The sequence below is a fragment of the Pinus tabuliformis genome, chromosome 7, assembly GCF_031772625.1.
Source record: "Pinus tabuliformis cultivar Carrire ecotype Pingquan chromosome 7, CPIR1, whole genome shotgun sequence".
In the NCBI taxonomy this organism is placed as follows: domain Eukaryota; kingdom Viridiplantae; phylum Streptophyta; class Pinopsida; order Pinales; family Pinaceae; genus Pinus; species Pinus tabuliformis.
In genome coordinates this window covers 200,706,791-200,732,168 of record NC_142293.1, presented here as the reverse complement: position 1 = coordinate 200,732,168, position 25,378 = coordinate 200,706,791, and the positions used below count along the sequence as shown (strand labels likewise).

The following is a 25,378-nucleotide window of genomic DNA, read 5'->3' as shown; positions in this document are numbered from 1 at the left end:
CTGGTATTTTTTGTTAAAGGCTTGCTACATCTGAGCCCAAGTTGTGATACTATTTCTAGGTAGCTCCATGAACCAGCGTAGTACTGCATCCTTGAGGGTAGAAGGAAAGAGTTTCAACTTTTGCTCGTCTTCCGCATAGTCATAAGTTCAACAAAGGAAAAAAAACTCAAACAAGAAGGTATCAGGGTCTTCAGTAGTCAATCCATGGAAGTGAGGTAAGGCTGAGGGACTTATGTTTTTCATTTTTGTGTCCCCATTGGTCTCTCGGATGGGAAAGGCACCTTCTACTCTCTCCCCATTTCCTCTACCATTTCTGTTTTCAGCCATGGTCTCAGGAGGAATGGTTTCTTGCTCTTCTTCTGTTATAGGATCTTTGTATATCTTTGGAGGTTCACCTGTAGGTTCTTCTAGATCACTGCCACCAAAGAAGAGAGAAGGGTGACTTAGTGATGTGGTGGGGGTGTTTGATAGGAATTTTTCTGAGTTGTCTCTGTTCCTATGAGGCATGAAAGGAAATCTCTTTTTTTGGGTGATTATTGTTTCTTTTTTCTGCTTGCACCTGCAAAAACTGAAATAGATTGAACTGCAACTTGTTGGGACTCACAATTGACCTATTTTTGACCTTATCTTTTGCCGTATTATTACCCTTTTGCAGTTATAAGTTGAAAGCTTTTATTTTATAATGACATATTAACCCCAAGGTATGAAGTAACCTTCCGCATATCTATGTTTAATTGTTTATTTCATATTCGTGAATATCTTTATACTTATCCTTGGAAACGCTGACTAAATTGTCAAATAATTGTCTTAAGCTTGCAGGAGTTATAATGTATAGTTGTTGTAACACCAAAAACAACAACTACGCAGTTGCTGCAACACCAGAAACAACAACTACGCAGTTGCTGCAACACCAGAAGCAGCAACTCCGTAGTTGCTACAGTCAGCAACAGCAATTACCTAAAGCAAGCTATTTTGTAACAGCCACAAACAACAGATGGCAGCTATCTAAAGAATCTTGACGTGGCATAATCAAGCGGAAGTCTAAAGAAAGAAGAACACAGTCAGCATGAACAGCATGGGGAAATGGCGAAGGAATATGAAAATCCCGAGAAGACGGTCAAAGTCAGTTACCCGCTGTGTAACAGCTAAAGCTCAAGAAAAGAATGTATTATCATACTGTTGTAACAACACTCTGAATTGCTTATTTTTGACAAGATGGGTTAACTGAATAGGTTGTAATACTCTATTGTAATAGATGTCTCCTCTATAAAGAGGAGACATCTACATAAAAAGGGAGTTAGTCGGTCTCTATGGTCAGTCTCTAATCGAGATTCTGAGAACATCAGCAAGTATGAACTCTATTGTATTTAATCTTTTTGGCAGATGAATATAATACTGTTTTGAGCACTTAATCCTGTCTTCGTTTTCCTGGGGAATCTTGTGAGAGGGACTGGGCCCACCTTCCTCACAAGATTCACCCATTTACTTTCCTGTCAAGTGTGTAAGTGTGCAGTAATTTCTTTCTGGTACTCTGGTTGGATTGATAGCATTACCTCTGGTATTCTTTGTTTTTCTACTACTCTGTTTCATTGATCATTTGAGTTTGTTTTTCACCGGTGAATGAGAGTGCAGTGTGCATTAGTAATTCTGATTACAGGGGCAGGTGCTGAACGTCCCCATCTGGAGGATAGGGTCCTGATCCTCTGCCAACAGAGCATCCATTATTTTGCTTTCCAGATTCGTAGTTTTAATTAATTGCTTTCATCTTAACAAGTACTGTAATGACATAGCGTAAGAATTACGTATACTACAGCTTTCGATGCTTTTAGACTTTAAGTACATACAGTACACAGTAGCCTTTGAAATAAAAAGACTTTCCCTGGTTGACAATTAATGTGGTACTTGAATGTTTAATTCATAAACAATTCAACTAGCCAACATTTTGGCGCCGTTGCCGGGGAAGGCAACTAAAGAATTCTAAAAGCATTAATGGTTTCTTTTTGAAAATAACAGGTGTATGAGAGGACGCAAGAAACCTAATTTTACAGGTGGCAAAGGAGGAAGGAAGACTTACATCGACGAAATCATCTCTAAGGCCGAAGCATCACTAAGGACGAGTTCCCGGAGACCCCAGATCCAATACTCCTCACAAACAGACCAACAGACGGAGGAAGTGATAGGACCTGAGAGGAAGCTGGAAGCACCAGAGTACACCGAGGAACCAGAAGAGGAACCTGAAGAAACATAAGACACAGAAGACAAAGCGAGTGATTCAGGGAAAATACCGATGGAGGATAACAGAACAGAAGGGAGAGGGGAAAACTCGCTCTCTACCTTGGAATTCCCTATTGGGGAACTTCCGAGAGGAACAACCCCCATGAAAAATATTCCACTCTCGGCATTACCCAATTTCCATGGGTTGTCCTCCGAAGATCCGGACGAATTCCTCTTTGAATTCGACATACTATGTAGAAGCTATGATTACATAAGTCCTAATCAGAAGCTGAAATTGTTTCCAGCAACACTAAAAGGGAACGCATTGAGGTGGTTTATGAGCTTGGGAGCTCAGGCAATCACCACCTGGGACCAAATGAAAGAGGGATTTCTAGCTAAGTACCAAGACTACTGCCGGACAAGAGAAAGAAAGGAAGAATTGTTTAAAATGGTCCAGAAAGAGGACGAGAATTTGGAAGATTTCGTGGAAAGATTACAGTATAATCTGCAGCGGTCTGATCATCCTAATATGAGCAAAGACATTCTGAAGACCATACTGCTAAAAGGGGTAAGAGATGATTGCTTGGACATGCTGAACATGCTTGGAAAAGGGGAAATTTCTAAAGAACCCTTTGATGAAATTATTAAGCTCTGTATGCGGTGTTCAAGGGGAGCGGCATGCAGATCGAAAAGCAGAGATAATGTGTATTCAAGGGTTCAGAAGTGAGCCAGTGGAGGAGCAACAAGAGCTGAGATAGGTAACAGGCTGAAAGTGGTTTTTAGAGGGTTGATGGTGGAAAAATGGTGGGAAAGTGGAAATGAAGGATGGATAGGGATGTTAAGGGATCTAGGACCTAGTAAATGAACCTCAGGAGTGATGAAGATGGTTGGATTTGTTCAAAGATGAAGGAAGCAATGTTGCACAAAAATGTAGAAATTAGGGCAAGTTGGGAAAGTGTGGCGAATGAGTGAAGGAGATCTTGAGTGAGGGATTGGAGCAGGTTGTATGATGGAGGAAGGATAGGCTAGAGTGTCTTATAGGTGTTCTGCACACTACTTTCCAAAACTGATCCAAGCAAAGACTAAAAAATCAGAGATTTATCTATTTTGACCTAATTCGACCTAAAAACCAAAAATGTGATGAACATAAGTTTATAGACAAGAAATCATGCAAGAAAGCTATGGAAACTTAGCAAGAACAGATCTAAGCATGAAAACTCAACTGATATCAACTTTTCCAACTCAAAATCTAACACTAGCAATTGCATTGGAAGGCAAAAACAATGTTTTTGTGGCAACAAGTGTGCCTTGGTCTCAATTCATGGTCAGAGAAAGGAGATCAAGGACTGCTTGGTAGCCTTTTTGTGGATATTTTCTGTTATCAAACTATCAAATCAACCTGAAGCATGAAAAAATATCTTAGTCATCAAAAACAACCTAAGTAACAAAGCAAGATTTTAACCTATATAACAGAAATTATTCTATGAATGCAGTAAAAACACATAAAAGTACACAAAGGAGGTAATAGGCACTTGGGTTGGGCCCAACCCCAAGAGTTACAGCCTCCTAAAAAAGCTAAGAGCTAGTTCAAGGCTGGATTCATCTTCATTGATCAAAAAACAATAGTTACATCACAAAAACTGTCTGCAAAAGAAACTCGAAACTGATCTAATTACAAAGCTGCACTAAAGTGAAAAAATAGACTATCAAATGGCTAAACTACTAAGGCTTGAAGCCTTCCTATTTATGCCAATGAGGACTCCCAACAGTCCTCCTTAACTTTAGGAGCTTGGCTGCCCAAAACTGCAGATAACAGCCACTTCACTAGACCTGCTCGGCTGCCCCTTGAAATCATCTTTGGTGGGCTGTTGAACTCCGAGTTGATGGTGGAGAACTCGAGGAAGGGGTCATTTAGTGTAGGAGACACCCCTCCTATAAATCCTCAGCCTTGTTTCTTCGAATTTGGCTGCCAATCTGCTCATAAATGCCTGATCTTGGTCCAAAAATGTCCAAAAATCTGCAATAAGCACGTATTAGACTTTGTGGTAAAGTGACTATTCCCATTCACTCAATTAACATAAATATATTCAAAAGCATGCATAAAACTATGGAGAATGGTGGATTAAATGAGAATAATAGGAAAAATGAGCCCATATAGTTACCCATTTCCGGAGCTCATCAGCTATTTGTACTTTCAGCTGATGGAGGAATATTTGAATGGAGGGGCAGTAAATGAGGAGGATTTACCTCCTCTAATTCCTCTCCCTAGTCCCATTCGAGTTTTTACCAAGGTCTTTACCATAGTTCCTTGATTTTATCTTTTATTCCTGCATTACATGCACATTAGACCACAAAGCAAAATATCCAACTCTAAGTCATCTCATAAGCAAAATATAATCAAAAGTATGCAATAAGTTGTGAGAATAGTTGGTTTTACTAAGCGAGGAGGTGAATTAAGGCCAATTAAGGCCCATATAATTACTCAATGATCAGGCTCATCATCAACTCCTCCTGAAAGTGTTGCTCATCCTCTGAGCAACTTAGTGGCTTTGGTAGCCTCTCTGACATCCTATGCTTCTGTTGCGGTCTCTTCTTCTTGTTCATAGAAGCCTGCTTTCCTTTCTACTTCTTCCCACTGGTATTCTCTGATCTTCAAGCTATGTGGTAGTGTTTTCCATCTCCTTATGCAGACGTGTATATTATCATTTCTTAGCAGCCTAAACATGTCGTAAAAATGTGAAATTGCTTGCTCTTGGGCAGAAATATATCTAAGTGTCGGGTGAGGATCTTTTGCAATTAGATGGTGCGGATTAGGGCCATGGGATTTGATTGTTCAGTTGCTTCTATGTCCCTGAAGCCACTTAGCTCTTTTGTTTCTTGCTGCTCCTTCTTTTTTTTCATTGCCTTCTTCCTCTTATGTTTCAGCATCATGTTTCTTTATATTAGTGTCTTCTTCATCATGTCCCTCTGTATTAGTTTCTTCCTTATCCACCTCATCCCTATCTAGCTCTGTATCTTCTTCCTCTTGTTTTTCCTCCTCCTCACTAACAGAAGGACTAACACCATAGATGAAGGTTCTGATGTCATCCTCTGCTGGTAAGTCATTGAAGACTGTCCATGTTATAGGGATCCTGGGGTTTAGGAGGGCATCCTCAACGAGGATTCTGATCGACCCATGGTGAAACAATGGTTGGGAATTTCCTTTCTTTACTTTGCTGCTGAAGTCCATGAGTGATTGCATCGGAAAATATGATATGTTGAATCTTTGGTGAACTGGTGTTTCTACCCCAAATCTCGGTTCGTTAATAATTCTAAAATGGTAGCCATAAACAGTATTTTATCTACCCTCATATGAGATATACACTATGAGCATCTTGCTTGTGAGGCTTGAAGAGGAAATGAGCAAATTCCTAAGAAAATAGAGTTTCTTGTGTATGTAATCCACTAGCCTTTTTTTTTAGAGGAAACTGGGCCACCTTTTTACTTACAAACCAACTACCACTTAACCTTTACAACTTTTGATCAAATGATGCATATGAGTGAGTGAGCAGGATACTTACATGTGGCCTTAATGCCATGCTGTAGTTGTCAAAGATCAAAGGTGCTACTGATGGTCATTCTTCTTCCTCCTCTACTGTCTGCTGATGGTTTCTTGACTGTAGATCTGATGTTGCTGAATGGACAGAGGGAGTAGGAGTGTGTGTGAAGGCAGGGATGATGGTAATGGATGAGGTGAGGGGTCCCTATAGAAAACACAATTTTCACCTGAATTGGAGCAATGAAGTGAAAAACAATGGAATTTATGGAGGGATGCATGGTAAGGAGTGGAGGAGATGAACATATGTGAGGAAATCCCCCCTTTGGATCTTCTCTTTGCTCCCTAATTGTCTTTCTCATAATCTTGCAAATAACAATTATATTTTTTTTTTCTTTTTCTCTTATTATATATATAAAAAAACACCTAGGTTGTCTCAGAGAGGTTTTCACCCTAGATATTTTGCTTGGGCACCTCAAGGAATGTTTTCACCCAGGGATCTTCTTTTTCTTTCCATTTTTCTCATCCTTTGGCCCCCTCATGGAGGTTTTCAACCCAAAGATGGGACTCAGGCACCTCATGGAGGTTTTCACCTGAATCCTTATTCTATTTTTTCTTTTTCAGTGACCTGATGAGGGAGGAGATGAAACTTGCTCCACCATCATCACTGTCTTATTGATATTGTCAATGAACTCTTGTGTAGATAAAGGCCTCTTGTACATTTTCAGTTTGTGTCCATTAACTAGTAATAGAATGGCTTCTTCATCTATAGTTCTAATCTGCACTGAACCGTTGTCATGGCATCTTTCCACCACATAAGGCCTGAGCCATCTTGTCCTTAGCTTTCCCTTGAAGTATTTATACCTGGAGTCATATAACAATGCTCAGTCTCCTTCTTGAAATTGCTTCGCCTTAATGTTCTTGTCATGCCAGATTTTCCTCTAAAGCTGAACTATCTCTGTATGGAGGAGGGCCTGCATTCTATATTCATCCAAGCCATTCAAATGGAACAATATTTCTTTTTGTGTTTGACTGAGATTCAAATCTAGTCGGGCTACCATCCTCAATGTATTATATTTCAAATTCGATGGACATCAAAGCCTTTTTCCCATAGACCAGCTCATAGGGTGTAAACCCAGTGGTGGTCTTCCACGTTATATTATAGGCCCAGGGGGCCTCAACTAGTCTTTCTACCCATCCTTTCTGCTATTGTTCACTACCTTGGTTAGGATGTTCTCCAGTGCTCTGTTGGTCACCTCCACTTGCCCATTAGCTTGTGGATGATAAGGAGTGGAGGTCCTATGATTGATTTTGTGATGCTTGAGCAGTTCTTCAATCATGCTGGAGGTAAACTGGCTGCCTTGGTATATGACTAGCTCTCTAGGGTACCCAAATTTGTAGAATATATTCTCCCTTAGGAACTCAACCACATTTTCTTCTGTTGCTGGCTGAATTGCCTTGGTTTCAACCCACTTATTCAAATAATTAGTGCACACAATGATGTGCTGTTTTTTCTTTGAAGGAGGGTTGATAGGCCCAATGAAGTCCATGCCCCACTTGTTAAATGTCTCAAAAGTCACTTGAGGTTGTAGGGGCATTTCATCTCTTGGAGTCAGCTTTCCCATACTCTGGCACCGATCACACTGACTAACATACTTCTTCACATCCTAATGAAGAGTAGGCCAATAATAGCCTGCTTGCAACACTTTGAATGATGTCCTCTTGTTTAGTCAATTTAACGTCTTAAATTTCTCTACATAAATTATCAATCCGGGTATCGTAAAATGATGAAGTGTGGTGCACTATATGTGCTTAGTTAACCTCTTTCTTACTTCGTTGTTTTATAAAGTTATAATGTTCAACTCTTCCTAACCTTCTGCTTTCAACATATAGTACTATGTTAAGCATGATTAGAAATAAGTCCAAAAAGTAATCAAGCTCTAAGGTGACAAGTAAGAAAAACCACTTTAAAGACCAGTTATAATGTTCAACTCTTCCTAACTCCCTGCTTCAACATATAGTACTATGTTAAACACGATTAAGAAGTAGTTAGAAATAAGTCTAGAAAGTAATCAAACTTTAAACTTGCAAAGAAAGAGCTTGAAATGAATAACTTGAAATGAAACTGAAAGAAAAGCATAAAAACCACTTTCTAATGGCACTAGACACCATTCATGCTGCTGCAAATAAAAGAAATAAGAAAATCACTTCAAGGACTGATGATAATGGTTATCTCTTCCTAACTCCCTGCTTCTACCACATAGTACTGTGTAAAACACGATTAGGAAGTAGCTAAAGACAATTCCAAGAAATGATAAAAACTCTAAATGACAAATTATAACACTACTATGCCTTTTCCATCATACTGCTTCCTACATACATGATTATGTGTAACAAGTGGAAAAAGAATTAGTGCTACAAGCCAAGACTACTTCAAAACAAGCTGCAATTCATTAGTATCCGGTTCTCTTAAAGATAAATAATTCATGATAAAGAGACCATAAATTAGTTAGCATACAACTTGTAAAACTAAACTAAAAGTAAGCTAGAAAATCAAAGTAAAGGCAGCAACTTTGAATCTGTCAACTGAAAATACCATCAGATATAAAGCAAATACAACAAAGACACACAATCCCGGGAGAAAATAAAATGCAGTAATTCAAACTGTACAAGGCAGGGGCCCCCTTCTACCTATGAAATCAAAGCAAAATTAAACACACTTGCATAAATTAAAATTGCATGAATGAAAATCTAATCTACCTTACATTCTACAAAGCAATATTTACAAAATGAAATCTAATCTACTTACATCCTAATATGCTCCATGACATCTACTTCACATCTCCTTCCATGTTGAGAACATCAAAGCTTTATTCAATTTCTTCAAAAGTGCAAAGTACAACAAAGCTCTCCAAAGCTTTCAAAAGCCATGGGACTAACAAACTTAAAAGGATTAAGAAAAGACTAAAGGAAAGACCAAAGAGAGACTAACTAATGAAGGAGAGAGACCTCCTATTTATACAAAAAGATGAGAGCCATCTCATTAATGATAATCCATGAATCTCTCCCTCTACCTCTAGAGTCCTAATCAAAATAGGAACTAATAAGACACATGTCTTTTAGAGTTACAATACAATTAGGAGATGTGACACATATCCTCATGATCCCATGATTCTTTCCAACCAAATTCGAATTTGGCCTTAGAGTGCCACATAAGGGTCTTCTAGAAGTCTCCTTTCAACCTACACATGTCAACAAACTCAACCCATTTGTTAGGTATAAGCATATGCACATTATTTTCTAATGTTTAACCACAAATTCACTTAAAAGGCTTAAAAATAATAAATATTGGAAAAACATAAAGGTAGCCCAATGATAATGAAAGTGGGATGAATGTGGTGACATAGCAGTGAAATGTAGGTGAAATGGAGGTGATATAATGGACATAATAGTGAAAGTGTAATGGAAATGAATGACATTTTCAAGACTCAACATACCCCCCAACTGAAGCTATTGCATGTCCTCATGCAACATATATTACATTGACTATTTTGATCCTTGAGCTTTGGCTTAACTTTGCATGATATCATTTGATAACTTCATATTTCTACAAAGTGTTTTACTTGAATTGCAACATGGTTGGTTCTTGTGTTACAACCATTTTTTTTTTTTGTTGCTTTCTATTTTGATCTTTGAACTTTGCATAATGATATTTTGATTATTGTTGCAAAGTATATCTTTATTGGATTGCATGATGGTTGGTTCTTGTGTGACAACCATGATTTTGTTTGTATCCAATTTATCCTTTAAGCACTTTTTTCAAAAGCCATTGTATGCTCATAATAACAATGTAATAATTAATATATGTTGGAAGTATGTGAGCTCTTGAATATGTTATGGACATGGAAAGATATGAATATGAATGTATTCCCCCCCCCCAACTGATGGTATTGGCAATTTTATGCAATGAGGAAGAGAAATGTTTTTCCAACAATTATCATTCTAGCTTTTTATGGAATTCTATGGTTAAAAGTTAGAAAATGCCGTACCTTCACTTACCCTTTGGAATGGATGAGTTGTAGGTGTGGTGGCTGAAAACGTCTGATCATATTCTTCTTCAAGTGGCTGATCAAGAGGAGTCATGGATAGAGAGATAAGATGGCTTTTTATTGCTTCTACTAAAACTTGCTGAATCTGCTCCAAAATGCTGAAAATAATAGTCTTCATGTCTTCAAACCTCATTGGCACAATTCCTACTATGTGAAAAGATGTTCTGATGTCAAACATAGTAGGAAATTGTTGGCTTAGTAGCCATTAATGGATGCCGCTAGTCAACACGAGATCTCTCACCATTGATGACAATGAGAGTCAAGATGCCCAAACACATCTTGCTAGGTACGAATGAATTTGCTGATGTCGAGTCACCTAGAAGATCTAACGAACAAGGGACATTAATGTATTCCCATTGTTTGTCAGCATGAGGACTTGCCATTAAGGCATGCAAGTCTCAAGGTGTTTTTACAAAGAACTTAGACTCAAAGGACTATGGACTCAATAATTTGCATTGAAGCAGGACTTATTTGCGGAATGAAAATGACAAGGAATGGAAAGTGAAAATGGAAAATGGCAATGGAGAACAGAAATGACAATGGGCAATAAGCATGTGAATGAGCCTTTTGCTTTTATTGGTGGGTTATGAATGGACAAAAAGAGATGGAAAGTGTATGTGAATGAAAATGGAGTGGAATGAGGTGAATGGTTTATTATGAAGTATGGATGTGATGGAGACAATAGTATCTGAAGGTTTTTCAAGTGTTTGGATCTGATTTTGCATCAGCTTATTTCCTCTTTGTTGTTGATCATCCTCTTATGAAACAAATTGGTCTCTTAGAGAGATACCATTCTCTTGTAGTCATTTGTCCTTCCTCCTGGAACCTGCAAAAAAAACTAATACTTCTTCTGCAATGGAATGTAAGATTATCAAAGGAGAGAGGTGATCAATCTCTCTAGTTATGATATTTACACACAAAACTAAGAATTTGAATTAATGAAACAAGTTCTCAAAGGAAAAAAATCAAAAGAATTTATACCTGCTTTGGAATAAGTGCCTCAAGTTGATGTTGCTTCTTTTCAGCAATTTATTTCATTATTTTCCATTTCAAACTCTAATGATATATTTCTCATTGTATAGATCTTGTTGAGATCTTTCCAATGGTACTTAAATCATCAAAATCTGATTTTGTATGAGAAAGATAGGCTGATTTGAACAATGAGGTTTTTCTGGCTGCGGAATTGAGGAACAGCTATGTAGCTAAAAATCTTGGATACAAAGTTAGCCATTCAATTTTCATTATCAGTCCAAAATTAATCAATACCTTCAGAAAAGTGAGAAAATAACTTGTTCATTTCATTGATTCAAAATTATTATTTTTTCCTTGACATGCGACGACTTAGTGTGGCGACTCAGTGTGGCGACTTTATGATAACACCCAATTTGACTCCCCTTTGACCGGGGTCTTTTTCATCAAATTTGACCGAATGAATAGGACACCATCCATGTACTGACATTTCCCTAGCTACCCATGTGACCTGTTTTGCCTGATGACACCTACAACCTAGAGTTTAACAAAACAGCTGCGGAATCACCAGATGGCTGCGGAATCGCTAAATGGCTGCGGAAAGTGCAGAGTGTAGAAAGTGCTGTGAAATGGAGTGGCTTGAAACAGAGTGTAGTAATTACAACAAAAACCTCAGATCATATCAGGGGATCATATGACAAAAAGTCCATAGCAAAATTATTTTGATCCTTTGGAGTCCAAATCTTAATGTTTTTATTTTTTATTTTTTATTGTGACATGAATTTCTTGTATGGGAGCAACAGCAGAGTATATCCATGCAGCACTCGCAGGTTTTGTAACAGCAAAATCAGCAGCACATGGTGAAGAGGCAGGCATACAAACAACCTTTCTCCTCATGGTGCTTCTGAACATGTTCATAGTAAGTCATTTCCTGAGCACTTGGTGGAGCATACATTTTCACCCCTAAATCACAATAAATGCAGAATGCAATAAAATAAAAAAAATTGACGCAAGTGGTGTATACTGATCCGGATTCTATTTTCTTGCTTCCCATAATCAAGATTAGTGAGTCAAAAGTTAGGCTACTAAATTTTGAAACAGGTATGTGGTTTCACTAAGTATTCGAATATGTTGATATGCAAAATTTCGTACTAAAAGAAACACTTACCTGTTTGAAAGTAAATCAAGATCTTGAGCAAATTGTAACTGAGGAACCCTATCTCTGTACCCTTTTATCAGTCATGCCAGTGTGTAATTAGGCTTTCGCATTGAGTGTTTGTTGTTCTGTTGATAGGAAAGGGACGCGTATTTTTTTTTTTTCTGGAAATCACAACAACCGTCAATTATCTCTAGAGTAGATTTTTAGGACGAGTAATCTGAAATGTGAGGGAATCCTTCATTTCCCTGAGTTCTTCAAACATGATTTTTTTTTTCCCAACATTTAACCGACAGCGTCTTCATGAGATTTAATGGCAGAGAGTCGTGTTCAATTGGAACACGTCTCTAAACAGGTTCGAATTGAATAAGATGGAAGGCGTGTAAAGGTGTATAATTGGTTTTAGATGCCAGCATATGATTGATCCCAATTAGAATTCCTTTCCTCAGACACGCGGAGTCGAATCACACATTTAAACTATCAGTTAATCAATTCAACTTCAGTTTTTTTTTCACGCGGCAGCAAGAAAGAGGCTCCAAAGAACCGAAGATTTCTCCCAGACCGCCACGAATTTTCCCAAACGGTTTCTGGGTTATCTAATTAACCCACTTGGCAAAAAAACCCATGTTTTAGTGTTTTGAAATTCGCTACCATTTGGGCAAATCGAGCGTGTAAAGTTTGACGTTTTTCTGCTGTTTACGTTTTTCTCTGAGTTAATTTTTCTGTTCTGCACTTTTGATGAATTGCTGCGTTCGGCTTTTTGGGACCAAGGCGCATATCCCTCATGAAGACTCAGCAACTGGATCTCAGTTATCTACTTTCTAGTGTTGGACGACTAAAATGGAGCAGCACAAAGATACGACAACAAAACGTTCACAAAAATGGACCTGTTCTAGATGACATTTTGTTGGCGGATCCTCAGATTTCAGATGCAATAGAGAAGGAACTATACATCGTCAGATCTCTGGTTGTGAAGCTATATATCCACTAGGTTCATGGCCGTTGGAATTTCCTTTTTGATACGAGTCATGGCTTGTTGTTTTGGCTATAATGCTGGTATTGAAGGTGGTGTTTGTGGGAAAAAAAAAATTTAGCACAGATTTCCAGCTAATGTTCAGACTACCCAAACTCTTTCTATTCCTTGGATTTTTCATACATAACCCAGCAAGCCCATGCATGATTGAAAAGATTTTTGAGCCCAAATTGAAACCACACATGACAACAAAATCCACCATTGAATCCAAATGGACCAAAGCTTGATCAGGGAGGCAGAATTTTTTTTTTATTGAAGCCACAGTGAAAAATAGGAATGGAGACAGCCATAGATTTCTTTTCTCTTTTTTTTTCTTCTCTGAAATTGTAAATTTTTTTTATAAAAAGGATTAATGATTTTCAATTTCAGGCAGCAAATACTTCAAGAAAAACATGTTAAAAACAAGACTTTGACTGAGGTCCTAGGCTGGTTTTTCATCGATCTGAGCTGGGTGACTAGGATAGGATCCATGTCGGGACAATTCTGGAGATGCCCATGTGGTCGGTTTTTTCATTGGATGCCTGTAACCTGCTAAACCTTGAAACAGCTGCGGAATTGTCAGATGGCTGTGGAATCAGGGCAGTTTCTGCAGCTAAGTGGCAAAACCTTATTTGAAGACCACTACAAAGCATAACCAGACAATTTTCGACAATTTGAACCTATCAAAGCACTTGAGTTTCATTTTTTTCATTTTTTTTCATTTTTTTTTTTTTATTGAATCAATTGAAGTGATGAAGTTTATTTTGTCTCCTATTATTTTATTTTTTTAACAATTCTTTTTCTGATCCTCCATATCACACAGAGTGCAAGAGGAGAGCATACTCAAGAATTATTATTTTGTCTTTTTTTACTTAACAATCCTTTTTCTGATCCTCTAGATCACACAAAGTGCAGGAGGAGAGCATACTCAAGGATTATTAATTTTTTTTCAGATGTAAGAAATAAGGTCTCCTAATTACACTTCCCCGGCAACGACGCCAAATGTTTAGTCAATTTAACGTCTTAAATTGCTCTACATAAATTATCAATCCGGGTATCGTAAACTGATGAAGTGTGGTGCACTATATGTGCTTAGTTAACCTCTTTCTTACTTCGTTGTTTTATAAAGTTATAATGTTCAACTCTTCCTAACCTTCTGCTTTCAACATATAGTACTATGTTAAGCATGATTAGAAATAAGTCCAAAAAGTAATCAAGCTCTAAGGTGACAAGTAAGAAAAACCACTTTAAAGACCAGTTATAATGTTCAACTCTTCCTAACTCCCTGCTTCAACATATAGTACTATGTTAAACACGATTAAGAAGTAGTTAGAAATAAGTCTAGAAAGTAATCAAACTTTAAACTTGCAAAGAAAGAGCTTGAAAGGAATAACTTGAAATGAAACTGAAAGAAAAGCATAAAAACCACTTTCTAATGGCACTAGACACCATTCATGCTGCTGCAAATAAAAGAAATAAGAAAATCACTTCAAGGACTGATGATAATGGTTATCTCTTCCTAACTCCCTGCTTCTACCACATAGTACTGTGTAAAACACGATTAGGAAGTAGCTAAAGACAATTCCAAGAAATGATAAAAACTCTAAATGACAAATTATAACACTACTATGCCTTTTCCATCATATTGTTTCCTACATACATGATTATGTGTAACAAGTGGAAAAAGAATTAGTGCTACAAGCCAAGACTACTTCAAAACAAGCTGCAATTCATTAGTATCCGGTTCTCTTAAAGATAAATAATTCATGATAAAGAGACCATAAATTAGTTAGCATACAACTTGTAAAACTAAACTAAAAGTAAGCTAGAAAATCAAAGTAAAGGCAGCAGCTTTGAATCTGTCAACTGAAAATACCATCAGATATAAAGCAAATACAACAAAGACACACAATCCCGGGAGAAAATAAAATGCAGTAATTCAAACTGTACAAGGCAGGGGCCCCCTTCTACCTATGAAATCAAAGCAAAATTAAACACACTTGCATAAATTAAAATTGCATGAATGAAAATCTAATCTACCTTACATTCTACAAAGCAATATTTACAAAATGAAATCTAATCTACTTACATCCTAATATGCTCAATGACATCTACTTCACATCTCCTTCCATGTTGAGAACATCAAAGCTTTATTCAATTTCTTCAAAAGTGCAAAGTACAACAAAGCTCTCCAAAGCTTTCAAAAGCCATGGGACTAACAAACTTAAAAGGACTAAGAAAAGACTAAAGGAAAGACCAAAGAGAGACTAACTAATGAAGGAGAGAGACCTCCTATTTATACAAAAAGATGAGAGCCATCTCATTAATGATAATCCATGAATCTCTCCCTCTACCTCTAGAGTCCTAATCAAAATAGGAACTAATAAGACACATGTCTTTTAGAGTTACAATACAATTAGGAGATGTGACACATATCCTCATGATCCCATGATTCTTTCCAACCAAATTCGAATTTGGCCTTAGAGTGCCACATAAGGGTCTTCTAGAAGTCTCCTTTCAACCTACACATGTCAACAAACTCAACCCATTTGTTAGGTATAAGCATATGCACATTATTTTCTAATGTTTAACCACAAATTCACTTAAAAGGCTTAGAAATAATAAATATTGGAAAAACATAAAGGTAGCCCAATGATAATGAAAGTGGGATGAATGTGGTGACATAGCAGTGAAATGTAGGTGAAATGGAGGTGATATAATGGACATAATAGTGAAAGTGTAATGGAAATGAATGACATTTTCAAGACTCAACACCTCTTTGCTGCAAAGTGACCTCCACAAGGCCCATCATGACAGGTTATAAGGATGTCAAAGACTTCTTCTTCCCTTACACAACTTCTCAAGATTTGAAATGAGCCAAGTTTGAATAGATTGCCCCCAGTCCAGGTGAACGTGTCACTTTTCCTGATTATATTGTTCTTTTCTCTAGAGGGCAGGTTTGGTGGGAACTGTGCTGACACCAGATAGTTTGCTATATCAGTAAACCATGGGGAGAGCACTAAAATAGCAAACAAATGCTCGTCTAGTAATTGATCATCCACCATTATTTCTTCACCTGCAGGCATATTCATCCTAGATAGAAAGTTAGCAACAATATTCTCCTTACCAGGCTTATCAAAAATAGTTAGATCAAACTGCTGCAATAAAAGTAACCATCTTATGATTCTAGCATTTACACTTGGTTTGTTCATTAAATATTTAATTGAAACATGATCAATATGCAAAAATGTATGATAGCCTGTAATGTAATTCCTAAACTTGTTCAATGAATGCATAACAACCAGGAGTTCTTTTTCGGTCACAGTATAATTTAACTTAGCCTTTGATAGGTTTTTACTGGTAAAATAGATGGCATAAGGCAATTTCTCCTCTACCTGACCTAAGGCTGCTCCTATGGCTTTATGTGAGGCATCATCATGGATATGAAAAGGGAGGGCCCAGTTTGGGCCTCTAAGGATTGGTGCAGTGGTTAATTTACCCTTTAGAATGTCTAGGGCCTCTTGACAGCTCTTTGACCATATAAATTCAGAATCTTTGGCCAACAATCCAAACAAAGGAGAGGCTAACTTGCTGAAGTCCTTTATGAACCTTCTGTAGTATCCAGTTAGCCCTAATAAACTCCTAACATCTCTCTGCTTTTGTGGAGGTGGGACCCTTTGAATGATTGCTATTTTGTTTGGGTCCACTTGCAGTCCTTGCTGAGATATGGAATGCCCTAGCACAGTCCCTTTAGTCATTAAGAATTCACATTTTTCTGGACTGAGAGACAGGTTCATCTCAATGCATTTGCGTAATACTTTGCCCAGGTTAGTCAGGGCCTCTTGGAAATCACAACCATAAGGTGTAAAATCATCTTTATAGATTTCCACAACGTCATGCACTAGTTCAGCAAAAATAATCAAGACCGCTCTCTGGAAAGTGGCAGGAGCATTGCATAAGCCAAAAGGAAGGAATCTATAGGCAAAAGTACCCCAAGGATAGGTGAATGTGGTTTTATCCTGATATTCTGGTCAAATTTGGATTTGGTTGTACCCATTGAATCCATCTAGGAAAGAAAAAAACTTCTTCCCTGCTAGGCCATCTAGCACTTGGTCAGTGAAGGGTAAGGGAAAATGATCCTTCTTTGTGGCTTTGTTCAATTCCCTATAATCGACACAAATACTCCACTTACCATTCTTCTTGGGAACTAGCACTAAAGGAGAGGCCCACTCACTATCAGAGATAGGGTAAATGAACCCTGCATCTAACAGTTTTGCAATTCTTCTTTGACAATGTCTTTAAGGGTTGGATTCATCCTCCTTTGTGGTTTCCTGACTAGCTTGCAACCTTCCTTGATGTATATGTTGCGAGTACACATTGAGGGGTGTACTCCCTTCATTTCCTTATAGCTCCAAGTGAAGGCTTCTAGGTTTTCTTTCAACAATTTGCATATTTGTTCCTCTTCTAAAGTAGACAGAGATGGATTAATCTTCAAGGTTTTCTCTAGGCCAAATTCTATGGTTTTGACTCGGAGTGGGTTGGAATCGGCCAAGCATAAGTCAATTTGATGATTATTCAGTGTTTCCTTTACTTCTTCTTCTAAGGGTAATGAGCTAGGAATTTGACTTTGGAGCAGGTGTTCAATTAAATCATCCTCATCTCCCTGTTATCCTCCTATGATTACTTCCATAGCATAAATTTGGGCAGAATAATGCTCATCTTCTTCCTCCTCCTCCAACCATAAAGGTAAATCATTTTCTAGGGAGGGTTGAGCAGGAGGGTATAAGACTAATTGTTTGGACATGTGCCCATTTTTTATGGTCATATTCCCAACTTTGCAACTAATGTAGGCATCAGTTGTGGCCAACCATGGCCTCCCAAGGATGAGAGGGTAACCAGTAAGCTTAGCCTTAGGTTGGAGAACTCGGAAGTCTGCAGAGTACTCCCAAGAATCAATGGAGACCATCACATCCTCCATAATTCCCTCAGGGGTGACTGTGGAATGGTATGCAAGTTGCAGCATTGTTGTGGTCTTCCTTAATGACCCTTGGAGGTTAAGCTTGAGCATGGTGTCCTTTGTCATCACATTAATGGCAGCCCCAAGATCAATCAGAGTGTGTGGGACAATGGTGCCATTGATGTGAACATCAACTACAGGGCTTCCAGGGTCTAAGTATTTTGGACATATTGCCTGCCCCAGCATTAAGTCAAATAACTGCCCAATGACATTAACAGTAGGGGCATCCCTTTTTCTTCTTCTTGGATGCTTAAAGCACTTCTCCTTAATCAATTTATTGTAAATAGGAACATCTTTGATTGCCTGGAGAAGGGGAATCTTTACACATAGGTTTTTCAATTCTCCCAGAAGTTCGGTTTCTTCTGGGGTAGGCTAGAGTGGTTGGGCTAATATTTCAGGAAAGGGTGGATTTACTTTAAGGTTTCTTTCCTCTTTGTCTTCCTCAACCTCCTTATGTGGAGAGGGAGGTTGGTTATCTGGGAGAATTCTCCCAGATCTTAGGTTGATCTCCTGGATTTCAACAACATAAGCTGGGTATGATGTCTCTCCACTGTATGTTTTTTGAGTCTGCCTATTTTTTGGGTTTGGATTTGGCTAGGTAGGCATCTATGGTTGCCTAGGTGGAGCAGAGTACAGGAGTTGCGGTTGGGTAGGTGATGGAGGCAATAGAGCTGGAACATTGTTGAACTGGGGCCTCCACCCAGGGGTGGGCTATTCCACTGATGTTGTGGCTGATTGTAAGGATGAAATTATTGGCTGGTTGGCTGGGAATGATACTGAGGTGCAGAGGACCAAGGAGGGGGTATAGACCAGGAAGGATGAGCAGGGGGACCCCAAGAAGGTGTAGTTGTGGTTTGTTTGGGTCTATAATATGCATGGGATGATCATTGCATACCCTGCTAGTATGGTCTAGGCCCAGGAGGTCTCCTTTGGTTGATGTAGCAAAGCTGCTCAGTGACCCCTTCAGCTCCTTGATATACAGCTTTGAGTCCAGGTAAAGAAGGGCACTTGTCTGTGGAGTCGTTTTCTTAACAGACTTAGCAAATATCAATACAGTTCAATGGGCATTCATTCCTAGGATGCCTCTTGGTGCATCTAGGACAAAATATGGCCAAGGCTCTCTCTAATTCCTCTTGCTTCCTTTTGATATTCATGGAATCCAGTTGCAAGGAAATGGTTTGCAACATCTCACTTTTGAATTCCTCAAGCATATTTCCAATTTCACCCTTGATGGATGAGTTGGAAGATGATGTACTGGCCATAGGTTGACTACTCCTACCCTTTTTCCTGGTTGCCCTAGAATGGTTTCTAAAGACAGTCTTGATATCCTCATAGGGTAGTTGGTAGATATCTCCTCTTGCTAACAAATGCAAGGTATCTAGGATATCCTCCCTTACTCCTCTAAGCAGGACCAACTTCAGTGACTCAGGGTCAAGTGTGCACCTAGCCCTTTTGTAACTGAGCTGGAATCTTTCTTCATAGTCTTCTAAGGATTCATCCTGGCCTATGGTCATCCTGAAAATATATTATTTAGTGTCTTTTTACCTACAATAGTCCCTACATTTGTTGTTAAAGGCTTGCTGCATCTGAGCCCAAGTTATGATGATATCTCCAGGTAAACCCATGAACCAGCGCAATGCTGCATCCTTGAGGGTAGATGGAAATATTTTTAACTTTTTCTCATCCTCTGTATAGTCATAGGTTCGACATATAACAACAAACTCAAACAGGAAAGTGTCAAGGTCTTCTATGGTCAAGCCATGGAAATTAGGTAAAACAAAGAGGCTTATATTCTTAATTTTGGTGTCCCCATGGGTTTCCCTAATGGGGAAGGCACTCTCAGTTCTCTCTCTATTTCCTCTGTCATCTTGGTTTTCAGCCATTGGTTCAGTAGGAATGGGTTCTTCCTCTTCTTCTTCCCCTATGGGTTCCCAAAATAGGTAAGGTTGCTCACCTAAAGGGTCTTCCAATTCACTGTCATTGAAGAAGAAAGAAGGTTGACTGTTGGATGTAGTGGGGGTTTTTGACAAGAATTTTCCTGAATTATCCCTATTCCTACAAAGCATGAAAGGAAATGTTTTTAGTTTTTATAAGATTTTCTTTAAAGCTGGAAAGTATTATGCAAAAAGGAAATTGTTGATTAAATGAAAAACTACTAATAGAATAGAAACTACTTGCATAATGAAATTGCTTAACTGAATGAAAGACTACTAACAAAAGGAAACTACTTGCTGAATTGAAATTCTTATTGCAGAATGTAAAGGAAAGCAGATAAATGACAAATGAAAGAAAGAAACTAAATTACTTTTGCAGAAATAAAGTAATGGAAGAAAATTGAAGACTAGAAGTAGAAGAAAAGAAAGTTAGAGACTAGAAATAGAAGAAGAAGGAGCAGTAATCACTCCTACTCTGAAACCTCCCCAACAACGGCACCAAAAAAAGTGATGAGCCTAGGTATTGCAGCAAGAATGCTGCAACTCTGAGGGCTACCAGCTTTACTTATCAACCCAGGGTTCATACAAACTTGGAGGTGACTGTGTTATATACACAAGTAGAAGTGAAGGTATTGCCTGTTGTCACTACTCATCTGGCAAGAGACCCCAGGGGTTCCAAGCCAGACTTCTATAGGGCCAAAAGAAGCTTGATTTTCATGGACGAAGAGAAAACCTATTATAGGGGAGAGCTATTCTACTGCAGAAATGAAGAAAGCAATCATGTAATGTTAAACTCACACCAGACCCTAGCTAACCAATTAAACAACTATGCTAAGAAGAATTACTAGATCAATCACTAATCTAATGCTAATTATCTAAGTTGCAGAAGTAGGAGCATCAAAACTAAACTAAGGGGTAAACAATGGAAACTAAGCTAAGTTTGTGTCTAAGCGAAAGAAGTATTCGGAGGTCAAATTGGTGAAAAGAGGACGTGAGGGAGCAACAATGCCTAAGAGCCACTGGATCAGGGGGAGTGAAAGACAAACAAACGAATGAGATCAGATCGCAGGAGGGTACGTAGGTAGATGGGCGAACAAGGTTAACTAACATGATTGACGGTTGAGATTATGTCAAGGACGTGAAGTCAAGAGATGGACGAGTGGAATCAATCGGCAGATGGGTGGTGGAGATCGGTGAAGCCAGTTGGCGATTGTGTGAAGTAACAACCATCGGATCAGACGAGGCATATCGACGGTGGGAGTTTAAGGTGATAAATTGATGAGGTGATAAGATGACCATCAGATCAGGAGACAGATCGATGTGGAGATGGGAGCACTTAAAGGAACGTGTAGAAATGGGGGAGCGGGTTTAGAGGGCGGTAAGCAGTATATCGCGTGCCCTCAAAGCTATAAGTGGTTTCCTAAAATTTTACACGATTAGCCTCCTAGGCGACACGTAGCACAGGGAAACCACTCATTTCGCATGCCCTCGGGCAGATAACGATCAGACAGAAATCCACACGATATCGCATGAAGGCTGTCAGATCTGGCAAGGCAGATCTACAGTGGAGATTTTACCAAGCGGGTTGGTGAGTGGGTGTGCGATAGCCATCGGATATGACAAGGCAGATCGACGGTTGGGATTTAAAGTGCACAAAGTCAAACGCTAAAAGTGAATTCGGGTGGTGATTGGTCAATTTTGCTGTGTGAGGCAATCTACGGTTAAAAACCATTTGAACATGGATTAATAGCTTCCACTCAGCTTTTCATGCTAAAGGAGAATGACAGGGATGTGAGGGAGATCAAATGACGAGAAGAGAGCGAAGGAGAAGATGACCATTAAAGGAATAAAGTGATATGAAATGAGCTCAGTGACTATGTTAAACAACAAACTCCCTGTGAAAACCAAAATCTTGTGTTTTTGGGGTTGTTCCAGGGTTTCTTCCTCATGTCATGGTCCCAGAGGGAGGAGGTGAGGCCGAGACACATGTGGGTAACCTTGTAGATCTTTCCTTTTCTACCATACTAATTGAACGAAAGCATAAATGAAGCAAATTGAAACACAACTAATCTGTTCTACCCTGCTGTAATGGAAATGCAGCTACTTAAACAAATAAACAGAAAAGCAGGAAACTACTTAAGTAAATGAACAGAATGAGAAATCTATGCTATCATGTTGTATTGGGAATGACTTACTAAAGCAAATGAATAATCAAACCATGCATCTATGCTATTGCTGTAATGGAAATGAACTACTTCAACAAATGAACAGAAAGCTATGCTACTTAAAGATACAATAAAGAGGAGCTTTGGCTGCTAGGGTCGGGCCCTAACCTAAGAGCTTCATCCCTCTGAGTTAACTCGGTGCTAGCTCAGAACAAAACTCATCTTCATTATAAAAACACTGCATTACATCAAGAACTGTTACAGGTCTAGTTCTACAGTCAAAAGTTCGAATTCTTACTAACTCTTGGTAATTGACTACTGGTGACTAACTAACTAAAAAAACTGAGGTCCTAAGCCTATCTACTTATACATCTGAAGTCTCTAACGAATTCCTTCAAAAATTAGGGAGGCACAGCTTCCCATTCAATGATAGACTCGTGCTTTCCCTTTCACTAGATCGACTGCCTTCTAGTAGGGAGGCTTGGCTTGCAACTCAAGATAAATTGGTACTTTCACTTGCTTGGCTGCCTTCTAGTACACCTGATTTGGTTGTTTGCACCTTCACTTGCTTGGCTGCCTTCTAGTACTCCTGATTTGGCTATTTGCACCTTTACTTGCTTGGCTGTTTGTACTTTCAGCTGATGGAGGGATATTCAAATGGAGGGGCAGTAACGAGGAACAATGGAAACTATATTGCATCCAAAAAAGAACGAGTTCAAGATGTGCATTGACATGATATCATGATATCTGTGGGACATCTTCATTACTACATAGGAATTGAAATGACTCATCTCCCAAAGTATATATTCATCTCCCAATGGGCTTCCTATGGAATATTATAAAATAACAGTGAAAATAATAAAATAAAGTTGGATTACATCTTCAAATTTTAGAGGGAAAAAAAGAAAAAACTATTTTTTCAACTTGTATTTTCAACTTATGTCCCTATGGTTTTACTCAAATTTTGAGCATGAACACTCGTTGGATGTAGAATTTAATGCTTCATACAAAGAGTACTCATGTTGCATATTTTTTATGAATCATGCTACACGAAAAATGAGAAATACATGAAAAATATGATTGCAATCACGTTTTTCATGTATTTATCATTTTTCATGTAGCAGGGTCCATCAAAAGTATGCAACATGGGTACTCTTTGGATGAGAAATTAAATTTTGCATCCAACGAGTGCTCTTGCTCAAAATTTGAGTAAAACCATAGGGAGATAAGTGAAAATACGAGTTGAAAAAATATATATTTTATTCTTTTACTTTTTTACTCAAAAAATGGAGAATCATCCTCCATGGTTGACATCATCATCTTGAATCCTATTGGTTCTTATAAAGTTGATTTTTGTTGTACATTTTTGTTTTGAGGCCCATTTTAGACCTTTTTTTAAAATTATAATAGAAGTTGACTAGACTAGATGCAAAGCACAAAGTATGCTCACCAATCGCTCGAGATGGAGGAAATATACAAAATTCATAACTATATCGGATACAAAATCACATTGTTGCATTGTCATGATGCCCATTGAATTACTCCGTTGCCTCAAAGAAACCTTCAACATTACCGACTTAACTGCAAACCATCTAAGAACGAAGTTAACATTTGCTATAATCCAACCCCAAATATAAACCCTCATCAAAAAAATTCAGTTAACAAGATGTATCGTTATGATAACTCCTAAAAACCAAACACCAAACATGTTAATCATGCATAGCTGACAAAAGTAACACATTATGAGGTGAGAGCATGCTAACCTTGCTCACTCAGGCTCACTCTCCTCATCATCCCATATGAAAAAATAATTTACTATTTCAAATATTTTTTTAATTAAAAACACCCTAAATTATGTATATACTTCCATTACAACTATATATTCAATAATCCAATCCTAATACCACTTAACCATAAAATTATTAATCAAATATCATTTAAATACCATGCCTATCAAACCATATATTAATGCAATGATAATTTTTTAAGAAAACAATCTTATTTAAAAATTAGAACAATTAATTCGTGGGAAGTTGTATTTTTTTGTTGTTGTTGTATATTAATCTATATAAATATAAGGTTGTGTCTCAAAAAATATTTAGATTTATTTTATTTTATATTGATAATTTTTTAATTAAAAAGGGGAAATAATATGAATAAGGAAAAAATAATTCAAATCTATAACACTGAAATAAGGTGAACAAAGGCTTGCCACATCATATGATGGTTGCAAAAAGAAATAGATCTCAGTTTCCTTAGGAACTGATTACCTCTGTGAATTATTCCATATAAGAAGTTGGTCGTTAAAGTCGATATGTCCGAGTGGTTAAGGAGACAGACTTGAAATCTGTTGGGCTACGCCCGCGCAGGTTCGAACCCTGCTGTCGACGGTTCATACTATATAATGGTTTTAAATGGTCATCCCGGTGCAGATTCGATTCCTGCTGGTGGAGTTCAAAGTTTCCAAGATTCCGAGCACTCGGCACATAAATCCGAGGAGTACCACCACCGGTTCATTAACATTTCTCAGAGAATGCGCCACACAAACTGTTTGGCGTACATAGATTACTGCATTCAGAAATTTTAAAAGAAAATTTAATGGAGTTCAATCCAAACATAGATTACTGCATTCAGAAATTTTAAAAGAAAATTTAATGGAGTTCAATACTCCGTCGAATAGTTTGTGTTTGGCGTACATAGATTACTGCATTCAGAAATTTTAAAAGAAAATTTAATGGAGTTCAATCCAAACATAGATTACTGCATTCAGAAATTTTAAAAGAAAATTTAATGGAGTTCAATACTCCGTCGAATAGGCAAAAGAAGATATGGGGTGAGAGAGGCTCGAACTCTCGACCTCAGGATTTCTCAGATAAGCTATGAGACCTACGCGCTAACCAACTGCGCCACCACCCCTGTTCATGTACGGTTCCATGAATTGAGCAAATTCTAATTTAATTGTAATTTAAGAAAAAGAAACCATCCACATGATGTATAGGTAAAAGATGCTAAACTAGGTTTTTCTTGGTGTGATTGTTTTTTGTTTGTTTGTTTCTTTCTTCTGTTTGATTCACTGTATTTCTTGTATAAACAGCATTCTTGAAGAAAGCTTATGAGGTGACATCATGAGCCCCGTCCATTACGGAAGTTGCAGCCACAGCTAGAGATTTCTTTACTGTAGCGAAGGCGTCATCTCCTTGCAGTGGAAAAGATTCGAAGCGTTTCACCCTCCCATCGGCGTCTAAACTAACTACAAAAATTGTATGT

At 38.1% G+C, this 25,378-nt stretch overlaps 2 non-coding genes across 2 annotated transcripts; one reads left to right on the top strand and one right to left on the bottom strand.

Moving 5' to 3' along the window:
• Nucleotides 1-24,419: 24,419 nt before the first annotated feature.
• TRNAS-UGA (transfer RNA serine (anticodon UGA)) lies at nt 24,420-24,501 on the top strand. The gene has a single exon. It is a non-coding gene; the product is annotated as a tRNA-Ser (tRNA).
• A 439-nt stretch (nt 24,502-24,940) lies between these two features.
• TRNAM-CAU (transfer RNA methionine (anticodon CAU)) lies at nt 24,941-25,027 on the bottom strand. Its single transcript is given in 2 exon segments — nt 24,941-24,976; nt 24,990-25,027. It is a non-coding gene; the product is annotated as a tRNA-Met (tRNA).
• Nucleotides 25,028-25,378: the final 351 nt, after the last annotated feature.